A 12,414-nucleotide genomic window follows, 5' to 3' on the forward strand; every position below is an offset into this window, starting at 1 on the left:
ACTGCTATATGTTACATTAAACACTAGAACCAGAAAGCTAATGCAAAGCACAACCTGACCTCCTTCTGCTCCAGCAGGTGCAGTTGGTGCAATAGATAGGCAGATTGATGCCATAACAAACTGATGAGTTGTTCCAAAGAAGCACAACCTGATTTCTGTAAGCAAAGCACTTTCAGAAAGCCCAAAGGGACTACCACGCACAGCAAAGGAAACGTTTGAGAAATAAAGAAACATTGTTTAATCCATTCTTTCAGAATAGACAGCCTTGAAATGAGAGGAGCTTATTTTACAACAGAAAGGGCAGAATTCAGAGTACATATGTAGGTAAAATGCTAAAACAAACCTCCTACTTCATGAAAGGTAGCTTTTTCTCACAAGTTTGTGACTACTTTCTGTATGGACAATTACCTTAAAGTGAATCATATTGATCTGCAATATACTTTGTAAATGTCAATATATACCTAGTCTTGCTGCCTACAGCACATGAGGAAGTAAAATGAAAATGAGTCTGGGCTTAATGACATGTAACCATCTTGGATGAATAATGTATATATGGTCAATCCCCAATACTCAGGAGACCATCAGGCTAACTTTAATGTTTGAGATAAGCAACTATATGGTTTAGATTTATCACTTGAGTCCTAATGCATTTGCCAAAGGATATTAATATTTAAATATCTAAAAATATACTATCAGCAGAAAAATAAACAGATTTACAGTTAGGGAGGTTCTCTTTGGTTAGCGTTAACACATACATGGTATTCTGGAGAGTTTAGGAAAACTACTAGTCTTTTCACCTGACTCCATGGCACATAAGATATTTAACTTCCTATCTTTAGCGAAGAAATATATGCTGAAGCCAGTTGTAACGTAGCTGTGATACAATCAAGGGTCCTCTATAATCTCGCCACTGAAGTCTGGTATATATATGTAAGAATTGTCTTAGAAAAGACATGAACATTGCTTCTTTTGAAGTCATGAGACCTCAAAATGCAGATAAAGGGAATAATCCAAAACAAGCAATAACTAGATGAGAAGCTGTTATAAAACATCTGTTATCAAATAAGCAACTATTTTTATTATTCTTCTTGAATCATCCTGGAAACAGTTAAAAATATAACATAGCTCCTACAGATTGGATTTGTCTCAATCTTTGTCTTTATTTGCTGACTAGTTAATGTGGTACTAGCTGATATATTTGGGAAGTGAATTCCCATGTTATTGCTAGAACAGGTACAGAATGAGCAACACTGCAGTATTTGTCTCCAGGTTGCCTCGCAGGCATTGATTCAGCTTTGTTTAGGAGACACTGCCACTGTTGGGGAAAAGGTTCAAACTGCAAACCTATTTTACATTTGGCTATACATTAAGATTCTTGGTAGAGACATTGGTTTCTTCTGCTCCATTGCTCTCCAAAGACAGTAGAGAGATTGATTTCACATTTATAATACGAGTACAAATAGCTATGAGGTATTTCTTCAGATTTGAACTGCATGGTAGAATAATGTGCTCCACTATGCCATAAAGTACAAAAAGATCTTTTTTATTTTGGTTTCCCAATGTGTTGAGTATAGTTAATAAATAATATACTTTCTGATAGCTGACTGTTCCGTTCATTAGAAGCTTAATGTAAAGAAATACTGAGCAAGAACAAACAATTTTGATCATCTTTGGCTGCTAGCTCTAACAAATCAAGGTCTCAGAAAGTTTATAGATGGATTCTTTTCTCATGAGCTCAGTAAAAAAATAAGTTTAACACTAAAAGATGGCAAACTCACTTGCCCCACTGTTTTCCCAAAGGTGCTCTGAAAGGACCCACGAGAAACAAACCTCACAGCAGATGTTGTTTAATAGCAGCAAGGAGAGCATGACTCCAGGCAATTGGCTAATCCCCCTTGAAATTTCTCAGAGATCATTAAGGTGCATGTTTATCTAAATAACATCTGTGAAACTATACAATATTAAAATACTATCAAAATTCTATTAAAAATATATATACATAATATATATGAATAATATATAGTTTTATAGAGCACAGCATATTTTTTTTCAGTCTCCTTTGTCCAGAAGAGAAAGACTGAACTCATCCTTCAACGTTCTTCCCAAAGCACTGAACCAGGCCTATAGCATAAAATAAAATAGAAGTATTTTATTGCTCCATGGACATGAGTAGGCTATTACTGCATAGAACCTGGTCCATTATGGCATTTGCATCCAGTTAGAAATCATTTGTGAACCATAGTTTACAAGATAAAATTAAACTCCCTGTTTGAAGAAGCCCCATCAGTGACTGCTGCTGCCTTAGATACAGGTTCTACAGAAGAGTAAGCATGTGCCCAGGAAACTAATCAGTCTTCATACATACAAATGCCATCTAATTTATATTTTAAAGCCTTGGATTTGTGTCCATGATTTGGAGGAAAAAAAGAAAAATTATATTATTGTTCATGTATTTATGTATTTTATATCAAATTACAGGAAAAATTAATCCTAATGGAAAAAAACTACCAGGTAATCTCTGATTTGATAAGTCCATTAGAGATCTTAGTTATGGAAGAGGAGGTCATCTACTTAACAATAAAAACATTTGTCACTGCTTTAAAAGATTTTATTCATATTCTGTGATTAAACTTTTAAGTTGTTTTTTTTTTATTTCATTTTAGCATTCTACTCTGTTTTGTTTTGTATTGTCCCTTTGAACAAGGGATACAGATATATGCAAAACATTAGTAACTGTTTTTCGTGCTTCCCACAGAACATCTGATATAAGCCTTTAGTCGCAGCTTGTTAAACTACTAAATGACTAATAAGGGATAAGCTGCACATATATGTGACAAAATCCATTTAGTCAAAAGAGGAAAAAATAACAAATCATTATGTCAAAGAGGAAAGATACTTCAGCTTGCATAAGACAAGGATTTTTTTCACAAGGAAAAAAAGTAAGATATTCGGTTTACATTTTAGAAAGATTTCAATATATGCAAAATAATGCAAAGACATTGTCTATTAATTAGACTATATGTTACAACGCAGTGATATTAGGACATTAGCATTCACTAAGATTCTAGGACATTCACCAAGTCATAAGTGATCTCTGCCACCTTTTCAAGGGAAAATCTTTCATTTTATACCCCATAAATTATTCTCAAGCTGTCCTTTTTAAAAAGTATCTATTTCATGAAGACTCTAAATATGTTTTCTCAGATTTAACAAGAACATCTTCCCTACTGAGCATTTCCTAAGAACTTTTATGCTACAAATTACTAAAATGGCTGAAGCCTCCTTCAAGATGTTGATATATTGAAGGGCTATATAAAATTATTCCATAATAATTTTGCACTGTAAGAGTATTTAAAGCAATCTAAAATTTATTGGGGGAACTGCTTATCCATGAATGTTTAACTTACACCACATCTTCTGGGAAGAGATTAATATCCACAGCAAGAAAGATGAGGCAATACTTTATTTTATAGCCATTCAAGTTTAAAGACTTTTAAAGATGCATTCTGAGACCCAAAGACTTAGTTATAGGAAAGAGGAATGTCTGGAGTCATCTGGAAGCAAATTTTTGATGGAACTACAGAGGTATTTTATAAACTAAGCTGAATAAAGAACAACTGAAAATCTGTATAAAATATTGTCCTACAAAAGCATAAAAACATCCAGATAGTAATAAAATTTAAGAATCATAGAAAATTGAGCTTGAAAAGGAACATGAGAGGTTATCCAGTGAGTTCATAGGATCATAGAATCACAGAATGGTTTGGGTTGGAAGGAACCATAAAGATCATCTTGTCCAACCCCCCTGCCTGTGGGCAGGGATACCTTCCACCTGATCAGGTTGCTCAAAGCCCCGTCCAACCTGACTTTGAACACTTCCAGGGAGGGGGCATCCACAACTGCTCTGGGCAACCTGTTCCAGTGTCTCAGCACCCTCACAGTAAAGAATTTCTTCCTAATATCTAATCTAAATCTACCTTCTTTCAGTTTAAAGTCATTACCCCTGAACCTATCACTACACTCCCTGATAAAGAATCCCTCCCCATCTTTCCTGTAGGCCCCCTTTAAGTACTGATAGGCTGCTATAAGCTCTCCCTGGAGCCTTCGCTTCTCTAGGCTGAACAACCCCAAATCAGCCTTTCTTCACAGGAGAAGTGTTCCAGCTCTCTGACCATTTTTGTGGCCCTCCTCTGGACCTGCTCTAACAGGTCCATGTCTTTCTTAGGCTGGGGACCCCAGAGCTGAACACAGTACTCCAGGTGAGGTCTCATGAAAGCTGAGTAGAGGGGCAGAATCACCTCCCTCGACCTGCTGGCCATGCTTCTTTTGATGCAGCCCAGGATGCGATTGGCTTTCTGGGCTGTGAGTGCACATTGCCAGCTCATGTCCAGCTTTTCATCCACCAGTACCCCCAAGTCCTTCTCCACAGGGCTGCTCTCCACCCACTTATTGCTCAGCCTGTATCCATGTTTGGGATTGCCCCAACCCAGGTGCAGGACCTTGCACTTGGCCTTGTTGAACTTCATGAGGTTTGCACAGGCTCACTCCTCAAGCCTACCAAGGTCCCTCTGGATGGCATCGCTTGCCTCTAGAGTATCAACCACACCACTCAGCTTGGTGTCATCCACAAACTTGCTGGGGGTGCACTCAATCCCACAGTCCATGTCCCTGACAAAGATGTTAAATAATACTGGTCCCAATACAGACCCCTGAGGGACACCACTCGTCACTGGTCTCCACCCGGACAACGAGCCATTGACCGCAACTCTTTGAGTGCAAACCATCCAGCCAATTCCTTACCCACTGAGTGGTCTACCCATCAAGTCCATGGCTCTCCATTTTAGAGACAAGGATGTTGTGCAGGACAGTATCAAATGCTTTGCAGAAGTCCAGGTAGATGATGTTAGTCACTTTTCCCTTATCCATTTGTCCCTTATCCAGTTGCTCTGCCCAAGATAAGATCATGCAGCCATTGCAATCTGTTCCAACACCCAACTGTCCATAAAAAAATTTTCTGTGAGTTTAATTTTAATTCCCCTTGAAGCAGTCTAAAGCCATTATTTGTTGTCCACACAGATATAAATAACATTATCTTTCTTTCCACTTTACAGATACTTTTCATGTACCAGGAGACTTTTATCACATCTTGTCTTGGTCTTTTCTAAACTGTACAAACCCAAAGCCTTTAAACTTTCCTCTTGGATTTAAGACTGTTTCAAGACTTGATATTTCCTGTCAGTTTTCTCTTTCCAGCAAGGTCATATCTATTCTGAAGAGCAGTAACTGAAATTGGATTTGTCCTAGGGCTGGATTTGCCACCACAGAGCAGAGCAGAAAGATTATTTCATATATTTATTATATAAGGCTTCTGTTTCTGTTACGATTTTGCTGTTTTCAAAACAGTATGGTGTTGCTGACTCTGATTCAGAGAATAAACCACTGAAACTTTCAGATGCTTTACTGAAAAAGTGTTCCTTAAACAGTCTCCTTTCATCATGAATTAAAGATTCATATTTAGCTGATGATGCATTTATAGTAGTAAGACGACCTATCAACATTGAATCAATGAAAATTGAGATCATCTCATATTGTAATCCTCCTGGATTAAGTGATGGAAAGAAAAATGTGTGCATTTCTCTGAACACTTGTGCATCTCTATCACTTTTGGATCCCTTATGCTCTCAGTATTTAGCTCAATCTGTCCATGTTATTTCTAATGGGATCCACCTTTCTCAAAGGGGGAAGAGGGTCTTTGCTCACAAGCTAGCGGGGCTCATTGATAGAGCTTTAAACGAGACTTGAAGGAGGAGGAGCATAAAGCAGGCTTGCCTGTGACAAGCTGTGGGATGACATGCCAAGGTTAGCAGGATGGGGTGCTAGTGAGGGCCCTCAGCCTGTTTTTGAGACATGCTGGCTACACTGGAGCACAGTTGAAGTCTTATGGAGATCAGCCAGGGGCTCCTGAGGTAATAGGAGCCAACATGAAAACACCAGTGAAATACCTCAAAGGAATTAAGGGGTGTTCCTCTAAGAAGGTGACACGGTCAACAGCCCAGCTGAAGTGCCTCTACACCAATGCACGCAGCATGGGCAGCAAACAGGAGGAGCTGGAAGCCACCGTGCTGCTACGACCTAGCTACCATTACTGAAACTCGGTGGGACAAATCCCACGACTGGAGTGCAGCTATCGATGGCTACAGGCTGTTCAGAAGGGACAGGCAAGGAATGAGGGGCAGAGGTGTTGCCCTCTACATCAAGAAATGGATAGAGTGTGAAGAGCTGTCTCTGAAGAACAGCCACAAGCAGGTTGAAAGCTTATGGGTAAGAATTAGAGACCAAGGCCACAAAGGGAACCTTGTGTTTGGTGTCTACTACAGGACGCCCGATCAAGAGGAGCCTATTGATGAAGCCTTCTTAGTCCAGCTACAGGAGGCATCGCACTTGCAGGCTCTCGTCCTGCTGGGGGACTTCAACCACCCTGATATCTGCTGGAAAAGTAGCACGGCAAGCTGTGGGCAATCCAGGAGATTCATGGAATGTGTTGAGGATAACTTCTTAAGCCAGGTAATAGACAGCTGTACCAGAGGGGATGCAATACTGGACCTGTTGGTCACCAATGCAAGTGAGCTAATCGGTGACATCAAGATTGGAGGCAGCCTGGGCTGCAGTGTTCATGCCCTGGTGGAGTTCACAGTCCTGAGGGTTATGGGTCAGGCAAAGAGGAAAGTCAGGACCCTGAATGTTAGGAAAGCAAACCTCCAGCTGTTCAAGGAATTAGTCAATAGGACCCCCTGGGAAGCTCCCCTCAGGGACAAAGGAGCCAGAACAGAGCTGGCACATCTTTAAGGACTCTTTCCATAGAGTGCAAGAGCAATAGGCCCCCAGACGTAAGAAATCAGGAAAGGAAGGCAAGAGACCAGCATGGCTGAGTCAAGACCTGCTGGTCAAGCTAAAGGGCAAGAAGGAAATGCACGGGCAGTGGAAGCAGGGACAGGTATCCTGGGAAGGATAAAGGGACGCTGCCTGGTTGTGCAGGGATGGGGTCAGGAAGGCCAAGGCATAGCTGGAGCTGAACTTGGCAAGGGATGCAAAGAACACTAAGAAGGGCTTCTACAGGTATGTCAGCCAGAAAAGGAAGGTCAAAGAAAGCGTACCCTCCCTGATGAACACGACTGGCAAACTGGTAACAACGGATGAGGAGAAGGCTGAGGTACTCAACAACTTTTTTGCCTCAGTCTTCACTGGCGACCTCTCTTCCCACACCTCTTGAGTGGCTGGACCACAAGACAGGGGCTGGCGGAGTAAAGTCCCTCCCACTGTAAGAGATCACGTTTGTGACCACCTGAGGAACCTGAACATACATAAGTCTATGGGACCTGATGAGATGCATCCCAGAGTCCTGAGGGAAAAGGCTGATGTAGTTGCCAAGCCACTCTCCATGATATTTTCCTTCATGTAAGTCTCACCAGCCCAAGAGATAATAACTTTCTTCATTGCTCAGCCTGGAAGAAGGAGGAAAGGGAATTAGGTTTATTGAGGACTAAAGAAAGAAGCTTTAAAGAAAGCTAACTTTTCACTCATACTTACTGTTATTTTTAGACTTACAAGGACAAAAACCACTCTTTTCACACAGTCCAGATCTCAATACTATAGTTAAACAAGGATAGTTATACAGGCAAGGAACTTTTAAATAAGTTAGCTATGTTCCTAACTTGTGAAGTCTCCTGGGTGTTCTTTTTCAAGTCTCAGGAACATAATGGATGTGTTAATGATGCTCTCATGTAGCTTGGCTGTATTTCCCTTTATTAAAGTTATATCATCCAATTGAGGCTCAGTCCACTCTAAATCCCAAACCCAAAGCTCTACAATCAGTTAAAAAATATATTCAGAATGAATGTGATCCAAATTACATAGTTTCTCAAAGCCAATATGCATGTAAAATGAACCCTCTCATTGCTGCAGGGATAAGTCAAACTTAAAATGACATTATAAAGAAAATGCATTTTTGCCCTGTATGGATCAACTATTTTGTGAAATACTCCCTCTCTTCTGAAGAGGGAACAAAAATTGCTGGGTTTGTGCAAAACATGAGTGATTTCACCAAGGACAGTACAAGATGGGGCCAATGAGGGAAAGACTATATGAACCTTCAAGTCCAGTACAGCACCATTTAAGTAGTTCCCAACTCAAAAAAGAGCAAACTGCAAAGGAAGGACCTGAAATGAGACACAATAATTTGAGTACTTAATCCTGTTCAAATTCAAATAAATGGAAAAACGCCTTAAATTTCCTTTTTTATTTCCTACTAGAAGTTGTTTGTGCTACTTATGTCTTATTAAACCCTCCTTTGTGTTTAAATTGGCCAGTAACCAGGCTTTCATTTTGGTGACCCTCCAACTGGAGACTCTGTTCCTATTTGAGATCCAGATTATCTCCACCTCATTTTAAACAGAACCAGAGGTCTTTCTGTCTTCTCATGTGTGTTTTAAGTAGTTACCATTGACTTATAGTTAGAACTTTCTGGTCTTTGTTTCCTTAAAGTGCATAAGAGATGTGGAGTCTATATAAATTTTGCAGGAGTGGGGGTGGAACAAGCAAAGAAAAATTTTAACGTGGAAACAAGTATATGTGTATATGTATGTAACATTTTCAGGGAAAAATAATCTTACCTGAAACAAAGGTATTCAATGAAGAACAAAAATTTTTAAAAATCTACAAAAACAACTCTAGAGGAGTCAACAAATTAGTAAATTAGACATTAGTTCAGCCTGCTCTGTATAGAGGCTTCTTGTGATGTACACATTTACTGTTTGTCCCTCTCTCTTGATCTCTCTCTGACTCTGGTAAATAATTTTCAGACTTAAATGGCTCTTAACTACAAAAACACCAGAAAATTGGGCAGAAATAGAGAAATTTTGAAAAGGTGATAGAAGGATAGGGTTGTTTAACATACCAAAACAAAATAAAGTAGAAAAATTCATGTAGTATCACAAAAAAGAACAAGGAAAAGAAAAAGATGCAATTAGGTTATCTAAGTGTAAATTACTAAGATGTAAAAAGAATAATGACTGTTTTCAAGGAGAATTACTTATTCTGTGAGGTATAAGTAAGAATAATTAGAAATCAGGATGCAGAAAAACTGGGGGCAGTGCTCCTGACAAGAAGCTGTCCAAAGGTGTGAAACAGCCTCCCAAAGGCAACACTGGCATCCTGTCCCCTGAACTTCTAAATTTGTCCTGGACAAAGCAATTGAAATGAAGAGAACAACCTTGCAGTATCATGGAAACAATAACTACTGCGGAGAGGGTTGAGACATCAATTCTTATCCTGTCTCAGTAGCCCCAGCATAGGAAGATTGTCTGCAGGCTAGGAAAGCCATATCCAGGGTAGCAGAAGGCGCGCACACATGGAAGAGAAGAGCTTCAGGAGGTAGATCTAACACCTTCCCTGCCTGATGCTCTAAGACTGCAAGACTGAAGCACCCGTTACTAGACCAAGGACTGTGGGTAGACTATCCCTTCCATTCTGGGCCATGCACATTGTTCTCATTGGTCTAGACAGAAATTTAAATTAGTATGAAACATCTGTTTCAGTAAGATATTGAAAACACTGTGCTAAGAAGTGTATCAATGGTTAAGCAGTACCCTGCAGCTAACACTTTCAGCAGCTTAACGTAATTTGCTTAACTTATTGTTTAATTAGATTTTAAAAAAAGGGTTCCATATTTGTATTTTTATCAGGTACATACTTATTGGAAGTTTTAAATTAAGCCCTTATGGCTATGGCTAATGGGCTTTTAAATAACTTCCAATGCTAGCTTGAAGCCAAGTGTCCTTCCAAGAAAATACATGTATTATTTTTGAAATGACTAACAATGAATTGTCTATTCAAATAACAATCCAATACTCAGTATGAAATAATAGCAGCGAAAACAGTGCTAGCTAAAATTCATCATAGAAGCTCAGCAAGGCTCCAATGTTGACTATAGAACAAGTCAGTATACAATCAATTACATCCTGACTGGTAAGTCAAGCGACAGTGAACTTGTTTTTATATTAGTTTTCATAGTTAGTTGCCCTCCATTAAAAAAAAATATATATATAGTGATCAGATCATGGGTGATACAGTACTCCAGAGCAGAATGAATAAGTTATGGCATTGCAAGCAAATTTCATCTAAATTACATAATGTATCAAAGTGATTTAAGTAGAGCTACATCATTCATCAGTTTGTATCTCCATATGCTCCCAGGTTAATGGAGGAGTTATATGCACCATATCCTTTGGTTTCGTATATCTTCCCAAATAGCTTTAATTGTGCGGGCGCCAGTCCTTGAAAGCAACTTGAAATTTTATTCCTTTCCAATCTACTTTATTCCATTGTATTTTAAGTACATATGTGATTTTCATGAATGGCCTTGTTGCATGGGTTAGGTTAGTCAAAGACTACCACATTAATGATTAGGTCAAGCATTATTACTGGCAGGCATTTTTGTCTTTTTCTAATTGGTTTTAACTGATGAATGACAAGTCTACTCAAATAGCTTTTCTATTTTATTGCTATGATTTTTATCCAACTGTGCTGTCTTTCCAAGTGTCATTGACTATTAACAATGGTCTACACAGAAAACTGTAAAGGGCAGCTAGTGATTCACTTTGAAATATTTTCTTTTCCTTTACCAAGAAGAGATGTAATCATCCAAATAATTGTATTTATATTGCCTCTAAATCTGCTATTTATGAAATAATTTTATGCTAAGGGACTTTCATTGGGATTTCACCCATTTTAAAAGAGGCAAAAGCTGAATTAATTCATAGATCTGGCTTTAGTTCAGTAGTAAAAGAAGCCAAAAGAGTCCAGTTACAGAGTCAGTTACAACTCATCCAACTCATTGGAGAAAGTGACTGAAGGCAGAAAGAAAAAAGTCTAGCCCTTTCCGACATTTGATGCAATTTCATTTTTGAGAATTGGAAGCAAAAGCCAGCCTGCAGTGATACATGGTTTTATACTGTATAAATATAATTGTTCTGCAGTAAAATTCAGTGGAGAATAATTTGGCTTGTTCGTAAATATGACACCATGTTGTAAAGCTGCATTTAACAGTCTCACACCACTTTATACCACACCAGGTGCTTTCATCGATAGTAAAAAGGACATTTTTACATATTAGATAATGGCACAGCCTCCAAGATGGATGAAGAACAGCTTTAACTAGATAGTAAATCCAAACAATCATACTCATCTAAAAAAAAAAATTCCTCCATACATTCATGGTATGAACCTGTCTCAGAGAGCTTTCTGACAAATAATTGAAAGAAATTGGAATGCAAACACACTAACAAAAGAGTTTCATTTCACACAAATGGGTTTTTTAAGGAGCTGATTCACTGACTCTGTACAACAGGCAGCTTCACAAGTAATCTTTTGCTTCTCTCCCTTAATTTTCCATTTTTGTGGGTTAGTAAACTTATGATAATGCTACAAGCTATCATCCTCTTAAGAACCATGAAGGTCTCAAGAAGTAATTAAAATATTCTCTACTGAGGAAAAAAGGAAAGATGGTATCATTTCAACTGCAGGCCTGCTAGTGGGACATAATATGTATGCAGAAGCGAAATGCAATAAAAATATGGAAAAAAGGAAAATAGAGTGAACTGTAAGTGTAAAACTAGTGTGATAACTGTACTTGATAAGCCAGAGAAAATTTGGTTCTACATGGACAGCTAACAAACAATAGAAAGGGTAAGAGTTAATAGCACTTGAGATGCATTTGAAACTAATTAAAGAGAAAAGAGTAATGAGCTGTGCTGAAAGCAAAAACTACTAAAATGGGAGGACATTACAAATGGCCTTCTTGAGCTGGCTATTTCATATTTGCAGCAATCATTCTGGCCCACAAATATAAAATAGCTAGTTAAATTCACTCATAAGAAAGTTAAGATTCAGTGCAAACATAGGGCAGAACTGCAAAATGAGAGAAAAATACAGGTTTGAGAAATTGAGTTACAGAAATTCCACAAAATTTAGTGGAATTTTGTGGACAACCATTTGTGTTATGAAATAAGATCTCAGCACTTGAAAAAAACACAGTAAAGGAAGATCCACTGGATCCACTCAGTATCCAAACTCAGGATAGCTGTTTGAATACAGAAAGGCTCATTAGGGAAATTAGGGATTGCAGTATACCTTTACAACAACAACAAAAAGAGTCTAGTTCATTTAGTCCAGAAAAATGAAGGATGACAGTAAACACAAAAATACAAAGGTGGTGGGAAGGATGTTAAATACAAGAGGAGAGAAGGTATTCTGATTTTAAGAACAATTTTGTCCAAGAGAAAGTGGATAATAAACCATCCGTGAAAATATTCAAAATAAAGACTAGGAGGTTCTTTTCATCAAAATAATTACTTTTTT

This window comes from Ciconia boyciana, chromosome 2 (genome assembly GCF_034638445.1).
Source record: "Ciconia boyciana chromosome 2, ASM3463844v1, whole genome shotgun sequence".
In the NCBI taxonomy this organism is placed as follows: Eukaryota; Metazoa; Chordata; class Aves; order Ciconiiformes; family Ciconiidae; genus Ciconia; species Ciconia boyciana.